Source organism: Ursus americanus, chromosome 22, assembly GCF_024610735.1.
Source record: "Ursus americanus isolate L20-20 chromosome 22, mUrsAme1.1.p, whole genome shotgun sequence".
NCBI classification, from domain to species: Eukaryota; Metazoa; Chordata; class Mammalia; order Carnivora; family Ursidae; genus Ursus; species Ursus americanus.
The window spans coordinates 48,061,373-48,080,238 of record NC_142148.1 but is presented as its reverse complement, the minus strand read 5'-3'; the positions used below and the strand labels follow the sequence as shown (position 1 = coordinate 48,080,238).

At 43.7% G+C, this 18,866-nt stretch overlaps 1 protein-coding gene and 1 long non-coding RNA gene across 15 annotated transcripts in view; both read left to right on the top strand.

Moving 5' to 3' along the window:
* LOC148108081 (uncharacterized) overlaps positions 1-17,658 on the top strand; it is a 57,353-nt gene extending 39,695 nt beyond the window's left edge. For all 14 annotated transcript variants that reach the window (XR_015720993.1, XR_015720994.1, XR_015720992.1 and 11 more), the window contains 9 exons: positions 5,388-5,556; positions 6,817-6,954; positions 9,883-10,031; positions 11,899-12,135; positions 14,544-14,706; positions 15,345-15,560; positions 15,928-16,031; positions 16,540-16,608; positions 16,937-17,658. The gene's annotated coding sequence lies outside the window, so the exon portion shown is untranslated. The remainder of the gene's footprint in view (positions 1-5,387; positions 5,557-6,816; positions 6,955-9,882; positions 10,032-11,898; positions 12,136-14,543; positions 14,707-15,344; positions 15,561-15,927; positions 16,032-16,539; positions 16,609-16,936) is intronic.
* A 43-nt stretch (positions 17,659-17,701) lies between these two features.
* LOC148108080 (uncharacterized) lies at positions 17,702-18,628 on the top strand. Its single transcript, XR_015720980.1, has 2 exons — positions 17,702-18,159; positions 18,352-18,628. It is a non-coding gene; the product is annotated as an uncharacterized LOC148108080 (long non-coding RNA).
* The last annotated feature ends 238 nt before the right edge of the window (positions 18,629-18,866 follow it).

Below are 18,866 nucleotides of genomic sequence, written 5' to 3'. Positions count from 1 at the left end.
AGGCACCGGGGTGGGGGTGAAGGATTGACAGGTAACTTTATGACAATGGAATCTTAATTCTTAATGATGCTTTTGTGCATTTTTAATGAAGAGCTCTGAATTTTATTTTATTTGAATTTGACAGCAGAAAAAATAAAGAGAAACAGAATTGTAGAAATTCAAATAAACATTTCCTTTAACACAAGAAATATTAATTACCAAAATATTAATCTATAATGAGAAGATTAAAATCACATTAAGGTGGTGGCATCAGTTTTTATCCCCATGGTATAATTTTAGATAGCACTTATTGATTTCTTTTTTTTTTTTTTTAATATTTTATTTATTTATTTGACAGAGATAGAGACAGCCAGCGAGAGAGGGAACACAAGCAGGGCGAGTGGGAGAGGAAGAAGCAGGCCCATAGCAGAGGAGCCCGATGTGGGACTCGATCCCAGAACGCTGGGATCACGCCCCGAGCTGAAGGCAGATGCTTAACCGCTGTGCCACCCAGGCGCCCCAGCACTTATTGATTTCTTAAGAAATCTGAAGAAATTATCAGCCTGGTATTTTCTTCAGCCTCCTGTTCCCATCCACTTATTTCATTATATTATCAATTGTGAGCCTGAATTTACTATTATTTGCAGTCAGTTTTGGAATTCTGATGTGCAGAGTTGTTCAGTCTTGGTTCTGAATTTAGCTACACTCTCCTCCTGGTGTCCTGAGTCCTAACATGCTTGCTTTGATGCACTTCTTGGATGGCCTTGTTTTGTCATTGAGTGGGTGTTTTCAAGAAGGTGTCTTGAGGCTCTAGTCCCTGAGTTCGTTTGTGATGAGGAATGTTTCCCTTTTGCTTTTCCACATGAAAAACAGTTTAACTGGGTATAATAATTTCAGATCACCCTTTCTTCCAATTAGGAATTTTCAAGTCAAAACTTTTCTAGAATTTTCAGTATGAATACCTTCAACATGTTTAAAGTAATAAAAGACAACTTGGAAATGTTTCCAGGAAACAAGAAATTATAACAAACGACTAAGCAGATTTGAATAATAAGGAAACAGAACTCCTAGAGATGAAAAAAAAAAGTAATAATTGAAATAGTAAAGGAAAACCTTAGTGGGTGAGTTTAATAGCAGGTTAGGTACAGCTGAGGACTGAATAAACAGAATGACAGACCTGAAGAAATTATCCCAACTGTCCCCCAGAGAGACAAAGATGAAAAATACGAGAGGTCGAGACATGGAGAATACGGTGAGAAGGTAGGAAGCGTGTGTTCCATTCTTCTCTATCCTTATTTTTTTGATCTGCTGTTATGCAAGTTACTGAGAATATCCTACTATAACTGTGGATTGGTCTATTTTTTTTCAAAGTCTATCAGTATTTGCCATACACACACACACACACACACATATATATTTGAGGCAAAATTATTAGTTTCAGTATGGATTCACAAATGTCATATGTTCCTTTGAACTGATTCTTTCATCAGGAAGAATTTTTTCTCTTTATTAATACTTTTTTTTTCCTTTTTGGCCTCAAAGTCAGTCTTGCCTATTCTTAATATAGCTCTACCAGTTTTCTTTTGGTTAGTGTTTGCATGGTGTATCTCTCTCTTTTTACTTTCAACCTCTCTACATCCGGATGTTTTTGGCGTCCCCTTATAAATGGCATATGGTCTTTTAACAGTTATTAAAATCGAACCTTATAATTTCTATCTTTTGATTGGAGCATTATTCCCTTTACAGTTGACATAACAACTACTGTAATGGTGTATAAGTTCACTATCTTACTTTCTGCTCTCTAATTGTATTGCTGATTGTATTGAATTCTCTCAGGCTGGTTGTTTTTAGCATCCCGTTTTTCTCTTCAAGCTTAGTGTTTTTACACTCATTTGTAATATTTTATTGTTTGCATCCCTAACTTAAAATCTAGCATTAATTTCAACTTTTACCCTGTAAGTATGCACTCCAGTTCCATTTATTCCTTCTCAGTTCATATGCCCCTGCTATGTACAGATTTGCCTCAACTCACAATGCAGTTCTGTCCCGATAAAGCCATCAGAAGTTGAAAATAGAGTAAGTCAGAAATGCATTTAATACACCTACCCTACCGAACATCATAGCTAAGCCTCACCGACCCTGAGCATGCTCAGAACATTTACTTTAGCCTACAAGTTGGGCGATCTCATCTAACACAAAGCCTAGCTTATAATAAAGTGTTAAATATCTCATGGAATTTATTGGATACCATACTAGAAGTGAAAAAGAGAATGGTTATATGGGTACAAAATGGTAGTAAGTGTATCAGGTGTTTATCCTTGCGATCCCAGGGCTGACTGAGAGCTGTAGCCACTGCCACCGCCCAGCGCCACAAGAGAGTGTCATACTACATATCCCTAACCCAGGAAAAGATCAAAATTCAAAGTACAGTTTCTACTGAATATGCGTGACTTTCGCACTGTCATAACATTGAAAACTTCTGAGTTGAACTGTCCTAAGTTGAGGACCATCTGTATTTGAATTCCATATTATGAATATATTATTTATATGTATACACATATATTATCTCTTTCATATTTATTATTTTACCCAGTTTTATTCTTTTATATATATATTCATATATATATATTTTATCCAATTAGAGTTATCCAAATAATTACCTGTTTATTGCACTTTCATCTCTTCCTAAATCTCTGATCCAGAATTATTTTCCTTCTGCCTAAAGAATAACTTTTAGTATTTCCCTTAGGTCAGATCTCCTGGTAAAAGTTTTTCTCATTTCTGTATCTGAAAATTTCTCTATTTTGCTTTTGGTTTTGAAGTGCAGTTTTTCTGGATATTGAATTCTACCCGGGCAGCTGTTCTCTCTTTGCACATTGAATATTTGTTGCATTGTCTTTGAGAAGTCATGTGAGGTCACGTGGTAGCTCCTTTGGAGGAAATGTCTCTTTTTTCCTCTGGAAGCTTGTAAGATTTTCTGATTGTTCTTGGTTTTCAGCACTTTTAGTGTAAGGTACTCTGTATTTACCCTGCTTGTTTGTGATTCTTGAGTCTGTGGATTGACATCTTTTACCAATTTTGGCAAAATTCTCGGGCATTCTCTCCTCAAATATCATTTCTGCCCTCTTTTGCTAATCTTCTTTCCTTGTGCCTCTGCAGCCAAGTATAGGAGCAGCTTTTCATTGTGTTCTTTCTCTTGCCTTCCTTTCTGAGTAGGCCGTCCTTTCGTCTCACCATGCTTCACTCTGGGTGTTTCCTTTGGTTTTTTCATCCTGTTTTCAGCCATGTCCATTCTGTTGTCAATCCATACCCACTGAGTTTTTCATTTTGGTTATTTTATTTTTCAATTCCATTTCCATTTCTTTTTGGAACTTTCTTTATCCTGATCTCCTATGTCTTTAAAGTATTGTCTGGTTTTTATTGTGGTGTTGTTAATGTTGACTTCTTTTCTCATATTTCTGATTTTTAATGAATATGCTACATATCATATTAACCAGACAGTTTGTACAAATCATTTGGGTTTTACTGTGACCTTATTTTCCTACAGAGAACGTTTCTCTTTGCTTCTTATGAGGAGGATAACATGATATACCTTTGATTTTGGATTTGGATTACCTCATTGTCTACATTTGTCCAAACTCATCACATGGTTCACTTAACATTTGTGCATTTCCTGATTTATAAATTTTATGTAAAGTACCATAAAGAAATTTTGAACTGTAAGGAAGTGATATGCATGTTGAAATGTTTAGGGGTGAAATGTACTGATGTTTGCAGATTTCTTTGCAATGCATCAAAAATAAAATGGGTTGAAAGAAGGATAAATAGGGGTGGGTTGATAGGTATGTGGTAAGCAAATCTAGCAAATGCTAATGGTAGAATCTAGGCGGCAGTACATGGTATTCACTTTAAAGTATTTCTACTTTATTGTATGTGTGAAAATATTTGTAATACAATTTGGAACAACATTAGAGTGGGACACCATTGTAGTTTGTCATACTCTTCTTTGTCTTTGTTGATCTTTCTTGAGATACAAGTCAGAATATTTGTCACATTGATATGTTACCTTCTTGTTATAACACAGACTCCTCTATTCTGGAATTTGATGTGACATCAATGGAAATATATATATTGCATGAATCCTTGTTACACTAAAGTCTGCCTGTCATTGGATCCTGTAGCGTGAACATTAAGGACAGTATGAAATCTCTGAATCTTGAGATTTCAAGACCTAGAATCATCGCTAACTTACTTTGTAACCTTGGGAAAATATCTCATGTGTTCTGAGCCTCAGCTTAATTTTTCATCTATGGAATGAAAACACTTCTGTAGTATTGAGTTCCTCTCCTTTGTGTTTACCCCTCAGTCAGAAATATTCCTTAGAGCTAATACTCAAAAGGCAAATACATTTCTCCTTTACCGTTTTGTTTATATGTTTGGAATCTTACATTAAATCAGAAGTCTTACATGCATATGTGTAAAGAGAGTCTGTAATGTTCAAAAGTTCATGGGGTGCTCTGTGGCTCAGTCAGCTAAAGTCTGACTCTTGGTTTTGGCTCAGGCAGTGATCTCAGCATCATGGTATTGAGCCCCATGTCAGGCTCTGTGCTCAGTGCTGGAGTCTGCTTGCTCTCTCCCTCATCCTCTGCCCTTCCCCTGCTGGGCACATGCTCTCTCTCTCTCTCTCTCTCTCAAATAAATGTGAGAAATCGGAAAAAAGAAAGTTCACATCAATGTGCACAGTGCTACAGCTGGCCAGAGGCTCTCTTTCATGTGTTTTCTGCGAGCAGTATTCACTAGCATACCAGTGAGTACAGACACCTGAGTACAGTCTTGACTCATTGGTATGCTGGTGAATGTGGGCTCCCAGAAAGGGATGGTAAGGTGGAAGGGAAAGGGCGAAAAAGAAGGAAGAAAGAGAAAGACAAAGGGGAAGAAAAAAAGAACGGCTCCAGTTATTAGCATTTGCCAACTTCTGTGGTGTAAATAATCCTTCCGTCACCAGCACGACATCCCTGCACATGGAGTTAGCGGAGGTGTGACAGTTGGCTGCAGCTGGCTGCAGTAGTCTGTCTGTTGTCTTATACTCAGTTTCTAATTCATTGGGTTGTATAACTGTTATGGTTTATGTAGCCACTTAAAGTATCTGTGTAGGCGTGCATGTTGGCTATTTTTGTGAAAAAAATATTCAGAATACAGAAGTTATTTTTAAATTGCATGACATTTTCTGGCCCAATTGAAAATGCCTTTTTTCTTCAGCAAGTTTGGTGTGCACAAAAATATCTGGCTCCGTATGTTTCAGAGGAAAGTCCGAACTTGGTGGTGGTGATTAGAAATGTCTGTTATGTGTCTGTTACAGTGATCTGAGCAGGTGTGGAGTTAAAGGGAGTCTTCTCTTTTTATTTTAGGCGTTTTTGTTGCCTTCCTGTGACATCGCTGTAACAAGGAAGGTAGTTCCAGTGTACAGAAAGTGGATCCTCCAGGACAAACCTGTGTTCATGGAAGAACCAGATAAAAAAAGAAGCTGCACTAGAAGATGCTGAAAAATTAGGATTTTCAGAGACTGACAGCAAAGAGGTAATACGTTGTCGCTTGTTTCAGCTGGGAGTACACGTATTTTAGCAAAGTCTACCCGATCGGGCGAGGGTGCCAGTCAGTGGGGCACAGGCCAGCGGGGCTCTTTTATCGTAGTTGCTGCTCTCCAGTTGCTGAGTTCCGTGAGGACCTGCTTCAGTGAGGCTGCTTCTGGGCTGTCTTCAGGATCATTGGTCACCTCCTTCCCCTCAGGCTAGGTCCGGCTGTGCATGGCAGCTTTGTCATTCACTGTGGCGGCAGAGTTGTTTTATGAACCATCGTATGTTCACACGTCTGCGTATGAGACTAAAAATGTCACTGCCGTATTGGTATTGACATGTTTAAACAAATAGCATTTGAGAAACTAAATTTAGAATGTTTTGGCAGTCTTGTCTTGTGCAGTGGCCTGCCCAGAGCAGCCGAAAGGACTAACCCAATAATGAGTGCCATCTCCTCTCTTAAGAAGCCTCACTTCAGGGCTGGTTGCTGTCCTCAGAGTGAGTGCTGCTGGAATGGCACTTTTCGTCCTGGTTAGGTAAAGCTAGACGTTAGAAAAACCTAAAACGACTCAGTGGGATCTCTTCCTGAAACAAAATATCTGTCATATTTCTATTTCTGGCATGCTGTTTTGAAACTAGTCTGAGTAATTTTTTTTTAAAGATTTTTATTTATTTATGTGACAGAGAGACAGCCAGCGAGAGAGGGAACATAGCAGGGGAGTGGGAGAGGAAGAAGCAGGCTCCCAGCGGAGGAGCCCGATGTGGGACTCGATCCCGGAACACCGGGATCACGCCCTGAGCCTAAGGCAGACGCTTAAGCACTGTGCTACCCAGGCGCCCCTGAGAAATTATTTCTAAACGTGGGTGTTGCAGCAATTAACAACAAACATTTAAGACTATTTGTAATCAAAGGCATATCACTTTTAAATATCTGTATTAATTCCATAATTTTTGATTTTTTAATATTGGTGAAATCATTTTAATAACTGGTCATGAGGTCAAAACGAATAGATAAGCAAATGGAATTTATCACACATTTTAAAGGTCTGTTTTAGAGACTCATTCAGTCACTGGACCTGCGTTTATTTCTTCAGCACATACTAAACACTAGGCACTGTTTGAGGTGCTGGAGGTGGTGAACAAAATGGAAAAAAGACTCGCCCTTCTAAAATCTCTATTCTCATGAATTTTGGTGAGTGTAAGGAATTAAATATGTGAACATGTACTTCTTCCCCCTCCGTGAACTGGTTTTTATCTTCTAAAGACCTCATCTGACGGTTCTCGTCATAAGCGATCTTCCAGTTGGGGACGAACATACTCCTTCACGAGTGCCGTGAGCAGAGGATGTGTGACGCAAGAAGAAAATAAGAACGGGAAAGCCGGGGCCCAGGCTATGGTGCAGGTACGTGGCTGGCCGGAAACATAAAGACCTCCGCTTGGAGTCCATTTGAACATTTTGTTTATTGTGATAGCATCATTAAAGTACGGGGATATTTGTATCTACCTGTCAGTAAACAGCTCTTAAGTTCTCATTCTGAGTTTTCTTCCTGACCGCTCATCTTCAGTTTGTAAAGATTCTTTTCTAGTCGAAGGAGACCTATGAGCCGGTTGCAGGTTTTTGAGAGGGATTATTACGCAGTGAATGTGAAATGACTGAGATCCAAATCTTAAAAAGCGTGTCCTGAACACATGTGGGGAGTTAGTCCGTCATCTGGACTCTAATTTGCAAGACAAGCATGGTGATTCTATAATCCCATAAAGAATATTCTTCTTAAAAATTGCCTGTTTGATGATAAATGCTCTACTTTTTAAATCTTTATCTGTGTGAATATATAAAATAGAACCAGTGCCATTTGGCAACATTGGAAAGAACAACTTTGGCTGATCACTTAATCTTCCCAGACCTCAGGATTTTACCTCAAAAATGGCGATTGGGAAATTGATTACCTCTTGGCTCCCATCTAGGTGGAAGGTTGTTAGGACTCTAAGTGAAAACACAGAATGCCTCTTTTTCCCCTGCTCCCTGGCGCCCACCCTCTACCCCATATCCACCTGAGCTAGCATAGGCATAGCTTGCCTGTTGCCCAATTTTCAGTGACATGCTTTTGTCATCCATCTCTCAGTAGGATTCCTTGTCATGGTATCCTTTTTGCTTTCAGGTTCATTAGCAGTTTAATACTCCGTAACTATTGAATCTTCTCATTTTTCAGTGAAAATCAGCAAATAATTGGAAATCAACTTGAAACAAAATGAAGATGATTTTACTTGAGTAGCTTCAAAGAACTCTGGTGCCAGTTGTTAGGAAAATCTGTGCCCTCACCAGAGAAGTGCATGCCGGAGTCCCTAGCCTGGGTCCCTTGGTATTCCTTGTCCTCCAAGTGGATTGCCATATGCCATCCTCAGCCATCCCACTGCCAGTATCTCCCTAGGTTCAGGAGAGTGTTAATTTGTTTTCTGAAAGGATCAGTTACATCGACTTGGCCAAACCAAGAAAAAATACTTTCCACTTGATTGTAGCACAACAGTGTTCAAAAATGTTTAGTTTGGATTCTAATAGCTGTGTTTGTTCTCTTTGTATCCAGTATCTTTGGTCCTTTCCTTGGTTCATTAGGAAAAAGTGGCCAAGTACAGGTTGAATAAGCTAGTACTCTTCTCCAGTTGCTGTTGAGAGGTACAATTTGGACGTATTAATTTCTTTTTAATTTTTACCTTAACCAGTACTGACATGGTAGTAAGAAAGATTCATGGAGTTGGCATTTTGATCTTTTTTAAAAAAGAAAATGAGCGGAGAATATAATATATGAAGACTCCTCACTTTTACTTGGGAGTATGCAAAGTTTCCAATTCACATCAAGAAACAAAATACCTTGAGTGAAAGATCTGTCTTGCAGCAGATCGTCTATGCCCTACGTCTTCCAAACACATGGCCGCGAGGGGCAGCTGGGTGGCTCAGTCGGTTAAGCCTCCGACTCTTGATCTCTCAGCTCAGGTCTTGATCTCAGTCAGGGTAGTAAAAAAATAAAGTGGCCACTAAAATTATACTACCACTGCTATAGTTGGTTAGTCAAAAAGTTCTTTGTTTTCCTTTTTCCCACTTGAAATCTAGGAAAGTCTTCACAATTGCTGTTATCATCTGTTACCAATTATTACAGTGCTTATTTAGTAATTCTTTCTAGAAAAGTAGGCCCTGACACCTTTTTAATCTTGCACAAGATAATCTTAGAGGCTGTCAATATTTAAATTCATCCACTTGACTTTTGAGCATGTTTATTTTAATTTCTTCGGTCCGTTTGTGCATCTATTTTAAGATGTTGTGTTGATAGATTTCATTCCCAGGTGAGCCAGAGAATTCTGTTTGTTCCCAGATCCTTTGAATTTGTACTGCTGAACACAAGGGAGACTTAAGAAGGCATAGGATCTAGGTAGATGGTACCCATCCACCTTCATTACCAGACTGACAACTCAGTCTCCTAAACTGAAGGGTCACTGGTGTCGTCTGTGTCAGTAGTAACACAGTGGTAACTTTACTGTAGTGCCCCTAAGCAGTCACTAACGACTACGTAACAGGCCACATCTGTGCGTCTCACCATTTTCTACTGAAACATCCCTGACAGGAATGGACAGTGAACTTGTACCCCAAAGGTCTGAGGTAGAGTGTAGAGCTGTTGGCTGGTCATCTAAGTTTTTTTAAATCTGTTTTTATCTCAAGAATTCACATAGGTTTTATATCCTACTGCCTAATATCGTTCTCCTAGTCAAGGTATATGCACCTGGAAGCTCTGTACTGTTGACCATGTGGCCGTGCCGGTTTCCTGCCTCCCTACAGCTACTAGAGATCTGCGCCCGTGTTGGGTGGTGCTGGCCGTGCTTCCTACCTGCAAAGTTCATGTGCTGGGAGATTCCACAGCAATCAGATGGTTTTTCCCAGCCACTGTCTGACCACTGCTCCTCTTCCTCTCCCCGTCCCCGACCCCAAAATTTCTCACCCAGAAGCAGTGATCCTATCTTACTGTTTTCCCCTTTTCTTTTGAGGTAATGTAAAAAGAAGTCTTCAGAAAGTTTTCTGATTCATAAATTTTCTATAGTTGCACTATTAATTTGTATTAATAATTTTTTTCTAGGAAAGGTCTTTCAAGTGTGTCAGGTGATTCTAAGAGAAGCATTTTAAAGAATCTTGAGTATGTGTTGGTACCACTTGCCTTAGTTGAAATGACTCCAAGGTGATTGTTTAGTAGAGGGAAATTAATATCATTATCTTTAAGAAAAATTTGTTCAGATTTATGTGTTTAGTTACATTTATATGTTTACTGTAAAATTTGTTGATTTCAAGGTATTTTTGACCAATGCAGCAAACGTCTTTTTGTTGGAACCATGTCCTGAAGTTCCCATGCTCTTAAGAGAACAAGCTGATGCCTGTAAAGCTGTTTTGATTATTCGTAGGCGCATGATAATGGAGCTTACAATGAATAAAAAGACATGGTAAGTTTATTTCAAATTCATTAATTCTGTAAAACATGTTTCTGTTTTTCAACATAATAATTAGAACGTCAAAGCCTCCACTTACTGATGGCTTTACAAAGTGAACAGTAAGATGATAATCAATCTTCTGTAACAGTTTCTGTGAATTATGAAGAAGGTAAGTATCCAGCACTTTGATAGTTTATTTTTATTATTGGCTTTAAAAATGTTACTGAATGAAAAGTAGTCATATTACTTAATAGTAGATTTTTCCATTTTAAATTGTCATCAGACTGCTTTGTGGAAAAGCAATGCAACTGGTGTTTTCTATCCTTCTTCATAAGCCCAGGAGCGGTTGTTAATTGCTCTGAAATGCTGTTAACTGATTTTTATTGCTTCCAATTTGAAGCTTTGAATTCACTTTGGTAAACCAATTATCTGAAATGACAGACTGTCAGAATGACCGAATAATAGTACCGTCAAACATATAGTGGCGTCATGAAAATGTGCTTATGCGAAATGTTTTCGTTTTTCTCCTTTGTTTTTGTTTGGTGTCTCTGTATTTATAATACCCCAAAAGTACACAGTGCTGTGGGTTTTTCCCACGCCCCCGTCCCATGATGAGCGCATCACTCCAGCTTAGGAGGTGCTTTCAGACGTTGTCAGCAACAGAGACCTCAGAGCCACTCTGTAACCCTCTTTCTTCATGCCCCTCAGTTCTAGTTGTAAAATGCCTCTCCAGCCCGTCCTTTACGTGTTCCTCCCACCCATCGCTGCCCTGGGGCGGCCTGGCTGGGTCAGCCCTGCTGTCAGTGGGCTTTGGCCTCTGTGCTCAGTGCTCAGGGCTGCTGCAAACCAGCTCTGGTGGCCACTTCCCTCCTGGAAGTCCTCAGTGGGGCCCCGTTACCACACCTGTGTTCTGGATGCTTTTTCTTTTCTTTTTTTTTTTTTTAGTTTTAGTTTTATATATTTATTTAACACAGATAGAGACAGCCAGCGAGAGAGGGAACACAAGCAGGGGGAGTGGGAGAGGAAGAAGCAGGCTCACAATGGAGGAGCCCGATGCGGGGCTCGATCCCATAATGCTGGGATCACGCCCTGAGCTGAAGGCAGACGCCTAACCGCTGTGCCACCCAGGTGTCCCCTGGATGCTTTTTCTGGATGTCCTTGAGTCAGCACTAAAGGGAAAGCTCTGTGTGCACCTGGTGGAAAGCATAGAAATGAGGCAGGACTGACCTGGCAGGGGCCCCTAGGGCTGTGGAGTCCAGCCTTTTCCTTTCTCCCATGAAGGGAGGGTGGGCCCAAAGGAATCCCATCAGGTAGCAAGTTCACTGGTACAGAAACCACAGGAATCAAAATGATTATTTTAGGATGTAAATTCCAGGGGCGCCTGGGCGGATCAGTCGTTGGGCATCTGCCTTCGGCTCAGGGCGTGATCCCGGTGTTCAGGGATCAAGCCCCGCATCAGGCATCTCTGATGGGAGCCTGCTTCTTCCTCTTCCACTCCCCCTGCTTGTGTTCCCTCTCTCGCTGGCTGTCTCTCTCTCTGTCAAATAAATAAATAAAATCTTTAAAAAAAAAAAAAAAAGAAGTAGAATAGTTGTTGTACCGAGAGTTTTGTCTTCTCCCAAGTTACAGCCAGGACCAGCTGCAGACACCAGGGGATTTTGAACCAGTAGTTTTGTTCATGATAATAGCTGATTTCTCCGTAGCTCAGATCCTGATTACAGTTGATCAAATAAATTTTGAGACGCTAAAAGAAAATCAAGATCAAGTGCTTTTTATTTTAAAGTTCATTTTATTCCTAGTAATTTAAAATATTTTGTTAAAACTCATTCTTCTTCCAAATGAGGGTGATTCAGTTCTCTTGTTGGCTTGTTGGTTTTAGACGCTCATGGTGGCGTGGATCCGAGCAAACCTGTGTGTGTACATTTCTCAAGAGCTCTGGGATGACTTCCTTGGTGTGCTGTCCTCCCTCACGGAATGGGAAGAACTCATAAACGAGTGGGCCAACGTCATGGACTCCTAGACAGCAGTGCTGGCGAGAACTGTTACGGAGTTGAGATGACAAACCTACCTCTAGACAAACTAAGTGAACAAAAGGAAAAGAAGCAGCGAGACAAAGGTACTTCTACTCTTACAGAGAAATACCAGATGTCTGAGATGGAGGCGGAGTGTGTCTATACATATAGGCAATTAATGCATGGAATTTTGGAATAAACCATACAGGCCGTGTCTTTTTAATGGTGGTGTCGGATGTTGTTTCATAGCACTCTGTCCTCGTAGTAAGGATGATGAATTTATGAAGGGGCTGTGGAGGAAGAAAGAAGATGAAGGGGAATAGCAGTAGTAGCAACAGGAATAATAATAATGGCTCGTGCTTGTATGTATTCTCTCTCTTCGCCCTCTTGGTAACTTCTGAGTTACTATCCAGGTATCACAGACAGAAACTGAAGTACAGAGAGTCCATGGTGATGGGCTCACTCAAGGTACCTAGCTGAGAAGTGGGAAAGCCAGAAATTGAAGCTGGGAAAGTCCAGCTCCGGGCACCACACTAGAAAGACGTATTCCAGTGCCTGCTTAGGCAAGCTAGAAAAATTCTGAGTGTTTCAGATGGGAGTCATTTTGGCTTTTTTTGTTTCTAGATAAAAGTTGTTTTGAGACCTCGAGTCAGATCAAGGTGGAAAACATCCATGGTGGTTTCTACTGGGGACAACAATTTGTCTTCATTACTGTTTTAAGGCTGTGACACAGTCTTGGGATTAATTCCCTTGTACTCCAATTTATTGTGTAAAGATTTTGAGGCAGTTCATAGAAGTACCTATAATACAATAGATAAAATGGGTAAGGACACTGGGGCAAATTTAAAGGGAGCGGAGTTGCCGGAGTGGTTAAGATGCCAGAATGCATGCCAGAGAGCCCCCTATTCTTGCTAGGGAGGGAGAAGGGGAGCAAGCTTAGATGTGACTCTGATCTTCACAGGGTTACAGCAGAGGATCACAGATTACAAATGGGGAACATCGACAGCTTAGGTGATACATAGCTTTTCTTGGTCCTAAAACTTGGGAGGAGTTTCTTCTCCCAAGATGCATAAAGTATACATTGCTTGCTTTGGGTAGACTATAGCCTCAACAATAGCCTTATTATAGACTGTATCAGCTTTTCCTGTGTGACAGATCACCCCAAAACATAGTGACTTAAAGGAACAGCCAGTTGTTTAAATCATGATTTTATGAGTTGGCAGTTTGGGTTGGACACAGTTGGGAGTTCTGCTGGATTCCCTTCTGTGTTTGTAGTCAGCTAGGCTGTCAAATAATCAGCCAGGCAGCTCTAGGGTTGGCCAGCTGTCAGCTGGGGCAGTGATGGGGGGACTTGGCCACATACCTTTTATTGCCCAGCAGGCCAGCTCAGGCTTTTTTGGTGAGGTTTTAGGTTTCCAGGAGCAGCAACAGGGCAAGCCCAGATTTTCCAACGCATTTCAAATCTCTGCTTGCTCATTTTGCTAGCAAAGCAAGTCATGTGATGAAGCCCAGGGTCATTGTGGGAGAGGCCCACAGAGGATGTGGATGTGGGGAGGTGTGAACCAATTATGGTGATTACTTAACCATATAAACATGTCATTAATGGGACTGATTCTTATAATATCTTCGCTGCAGTCTGTGAGTGGCTGTATTTATTTATAGGAAGGTAAACAATCTGAAAAACAGTTTATGGAATGATACAGAATGAATTCAATTATGTAATTAATGCCTTTGGCAAATATTTCTGATTGATCTATCATCTTGCTTATGAGGAGATAATGCTAAGTGAAATAAGTCAAGCAGAGAAAGACAATTATCATATGATTTCTCTCATCTATGGAACATAAGAACTAGGATGATCAGTAGGGGAAGAAAGGGATAAAGAAAGGGGGGTGATCAGAAGGGGGAATGAAGCATGAGAGACTATGGACTCTGAGAAACAAACTGAGGGCTACAGAGGGGAGGGGGGTGGGGGAATGGGATGGGCTGGTGATGGGTAGTAAGGAGGGCACTATTGCATGGTGCACTGGGTGTTATGCGCAACTAATGAATCATCGAACTTTGCATCAAACACCAGGGATGTGCTGTATGGTGACTAACATAATATATTTTTTTAAAAAATTTTTTAAATTAAAAATAAAAATAAATTCAAATGTTCATTATAAAAATACTTGCCTTCTAAGCACTGGATTTGTGGAAACAAAATATACTCTCAGGAACCTGGGTGTGAAAACCACCCATAGGTGGCAGCCACCAGCACATTACCTGTGCAGAAATCTCTGTCTTGGTCTCTTATCTCCTGTATTTCTCTTGGATCCTTGACCACTCATTTGAAATACTTGACCAGAGCTCTAGGAGAGGAAAGCAGAGAAGTGATACCTAATTTTGCAACAAGAGAAGCTGCCGATTATATACAGTTGGATTTATGAAATCTGCTGAGTAACACAGGCTATGCAATGAATGATAAGGAAGTCAGCCTTTAGATTATTTTTCTTTTCTTATCCTTTATCAGGCTGTGTTCTATTCTCCGAAAGGAGCCACCGTGGGGAGATCCTGTTCTCTCAGCTGGCGGAGCCACCCGGATGTGGCCGAGCCAGTGCTATCGAGGAGCGCCACCACATCTGGGGCACGGGGAGCTGAGAAAGCAAGAAATATTGTTCGCCAGGATACAACTGGTAAACGTTTATTTAAGTGCTTCTGTGAGGTCCAGTTGCTATCTAAGATGGATTTATAGGAATAAAATGTTTTAAAAGCTTTAAAATTCGACTCAGAACATAAATACATGGCCTTTTATTAAGTAGGATGTTTCCGTATCTTTTAATTGTCTCTTCTGTTCTCTTCAAATCTGTTTTTGATACTTATTTCTGAATCATTCATTGTGAAAAAGAACTTGAGCTGTCACTACTGAGTGAGATATATGTTCAAAAGAGAGAAAATAGATATTTTGTTAGAAGCCTAAAACAAATAGATTCTCAGTAATCGCACAGCTGCATCATGTTGTTGAGCAGCGTGAATCTTAGTGTGGCGCTGTTCCAACACAGAAAAAGAGAATAATGCACATAGTTTGCAGGACTGGAGGGGGATATTGAAGTGCCTTGCTTCTGTTGGGAAGTGGAGCTTTACATGCCTGGGGCTGTTGTCCTTCTACCCTGTTCCCTCAGTGAAAAACAATGGAATGAAATCCACGGTCTCCACCCAGGCTCAGGCCAGATTCTCAGCTCCCTGAGGTCCAGCTCTGACCTGTGACCCCTACGTAGGACATAAGTCTTGCATGTGAAATGGCTGGGTGAACCAAGGTCCGCCTGTTCTCTAGGAGCTGTTCAAGAAGCTGCTGCCCCATTAGTGCCTGGGCTCCATCTGGTCCAAGCGCAACAAGCCTGGCAGTGAGCACCTGGCACCCACAGTCCGGGCCACTGTCGCCCAGTTCAACGGTGTGGCCAAGTATGTCATCACCACCTGCCTTGGCAACCCAAGCATGACAGCCCGGGATAGGGCCATGGTGGTGGAGCACTGGATCAAGGTGGCCAAGGTATGCAATGGGAAGCCCAGCCGAGGTGCTCTCCTGAGTCTCGGGCACTGCTCTTCCCTTGATCAGGTCTCAGGGTGGAAGGCCCTGGTCTTTGCCCTAGGACTGTGCAGTCCCTAGGCTCTTTGGTCCAGGGGCATGCTGACCTCCCCTTGCGTGGCCCTATGCTGGGATGCTCCGTTTCTGCCTGGCTCCTTCCTTGGAGTGAGGTAAAATCCTCCTCCTCCTCTGGGCCTCACGTGTGCCCTTCGGCAGGTCCCTGGACAGCGGCTTCCTCCAGCAGGAGCGCCTTCCCCTGAGGGGGACTGAAGCTTGAGAGCCAATCAGGTGCTGGCTCCCCAAGTGACATCCCATTCTCTTCCCTCCCCAGGCCTGTCAAGCCCTGAGGAACTACTCGTCCTTACATGCCATCCTCTCGGCTCTGCAGAGTGTCTCCATTCACCGCCTCGAGAACACGTGGGGGAAGGTTTCCAGGTGAGTAGGCCTCTCTCCATGGAGGGACCAGGATGGACGAGGGAGCTCCCAGAGGCTTGTCCTCTTCCCCCTCAGGCAGCTTGGACCTTCTGGGAGGCGGCAAACCCCGACCACAAGACCTGGGCTGGTGGGTGCGTCTCTCAGCCTTCCTGGTGAAGAGGCCACCATGCCTCCCGCTTTAGAAATCAGTTTTGCCAAATGTCCCACACGGGGCTGAGCTGCATTAAATCTCTTCACGTGTTTCCTTGACAGCCACTAAGCTCTCTGCCCATTTGAACCCCAAATTGCCCCAAACAGTGTTTCTCAATGAATATGGGAAGGGAGGCCCAGGACGAGCCACATGAGAGCTCCCTCCCATGTCCTACAAAGACCTTAGTGCTCAGAGGATCCCAGAAGAAACCCTCAACCAGGCAGGTTGACACTTTGGGGTTCTCAAAGAAAAGGCACTCTCACTCAACCCTGCCACATTATTCGTCCATTGATCCTGCCTCCCTTGCCTCTGTTCAAGAAGCCATTGAGGATCTTTCAAAAGCTGTGCAGCAAGGACACCGCACAGGGCAGGAACCTGCTCATCAAGGTAGCCTGGAAGGTGGAGGTCTGGAAAGAGAGGAGGGGTGGGAGGGAACAGGGTCCTGCGAGGATGAAGTCGGGAATGGTCTGAAGCATTCCTTGGGGAGGGGAAGCCTTTGGCATGAATGTGGTGACAGCCTAGGTGAGGATGCTGTTGGCGGTGAGGGGGCAAGCAGGTGGTGTCCAAGCAGACTCCCTAGCCTTGACACCGTCTCTCTTAGTGTCGACAGCTGCTCCACATGGTCACCTGGGGTGGGCCAGGAGGCTGGAGCTTTTTCAGGGGAGGGTCCTTGTGGGCAACAGAGAACAGTGACTCATCCCACTCTCCCCCTTAGGACACAGGGTGTCGTGCCCTTCCTTGGCACTTTCCTCACCAAGTTGCTGATGTTGGATACCGCAGTGGAGGTCTATCTGGAGGTGGGTGAGCCTGAAGATTGTGGGGGATGGACCAGAATCTGGACCTTTGGGAATAGAGCACCCCTGTAATGAGCCCTGAGCTCTCAGGACTCGGCAAACCTACCCTGATGACAGCCTCAGAGCTGCGCCTGTGAGGCCGGGGTCTCTTGCCCATCTCAGCAATGAGTGAGGCGAGACTGCAGTAAGGACATGGCTCCCGGTGCCGAAGACTGGTGAAGCAGCAGAGCTTCCTGAAGGCAAAGCTGCGTGAGGTCTGTCTGAGTGGACCTCAGCCTCCCCCGGTGAGTTTGCTCGTGGGGGGAGAATGAAGTCAGGACCCTCCACGTCAGCAAGCACCTCCGTAGCCGCAGCAGCCCCTTCCTGCCTGAGGCTTCGGCCTCCCCTACTGTCTTCTGAGAGGGTGGTGCTGCAGGGTCCCGACCTGTAGCCAGTCCATCTGCCCCATGTCCTCCTTTCTCTGGACCCCAGAGCCTGGCCTAGATCCCAGGCCCGCTATCTGTGTATGCACAGCCCCTCACGGGTCCTGGCCATGGTGCAGCATGAGAAGGGATGGGAATCAAGTGCTCCTAAGAACCAGGGGCCTCATTCTGATGGACTTTGTCTGCATTCCAGGGGAATGAGATCAACCACCACAAAAGAAATAAGGTGAGCATATGTGGCGCTTCCCGCAGGGAAGGGTAGGGAGTGGGCCTCAGAGATGTCCCTGGGAAGAACATTGCTTGGCTCCATCCCCTCCACCTCACATTTCCTGGGATCCCTTGAGAAGAAAGCAGTGCAAGTCCCATCCCGTTAGGAGATGGGGACAGAGCATGGCATCCAGGAGGACTTCCCGGAGGAGGGGCTACTGATACTCACCTCTGAGAACAGGTGGAGACCGGATGAATCTGCAGGGAGGAGGATGGCCATGTGTGCCAGGACGGGGGACGGGTCCCCGGTCCCGCTGCTCAACCCTCACCAGACCCTGCAGCTCCCTGCCCCCCCAGGCTCCCTATACATCCTGTGCTTCTCTCTCTGCTCAGGAATATCAAGTCATGACGGACATCATGCTGCTCCAGGTGGCTGCCGAGAATTACACCCTAGAGCCCGAGGATCCTTTTTGGGCCTGGTTCCAGGCTATGGAGCCACTCAGCGAGGCTGAGAGGTGAGGCCCATCAGGAGCTGGGTCGGTGAGGTTCGGGGTGGACTCTTTCTGCTGGCCACTCCTGGGATCCTCCTTCCCTGGGCAGCCTCAGGCCTTGTTGCCGGGGCGCCAGACTCCAGCTGTGGGCAAACACTGGCAGGGACTCTTGAATGGAAGCTCCTGGGCAACTCACAGGTGTCCCTCTGTCCTTAGCTACACCCTGTCCTGCCAGCTGGAGCCCCGGTCCTAGCTGGTCAGCAGCACTCAAGAAGGAGAAGAACTGGCCGCAGTCAACCTCAGGGCTGAGCAAGTGTCCAGTGGCCCTGCAGGGATTCCTCAGCAGCTGCCTATGGGCAGTCCTTGCGCCCTATTTACTCCACACCCCTTCCCCCCATCTATTTCCTTATGTAGGGGGCACCATTTAGTTGTTTTAAACAGTCCCGTGATAGATTTGCATGTTAGGAGAGTAAAGCCCTTGTTTTGTTTTAGAGCCCGGTGTGTGGTTTGGGTCTTTTACTTCCTGCAGTAATGGAAAACTTGCACAGACTCTCATATTCGTTCCTGACCTAGGAAATCTTCCAGAGTCATCAGCTACTGTATGTGGGAGGAAGGAGAAGTGCCAGCCTTTCTCCCTAGCCACTGGAGGGCACCCCCAAATCCCCCTTACTCAGAGCACGCGTCCATTTCAGTCAGTGAATTTGGGTAAACAGCAGAGACAGCTCCTCAGA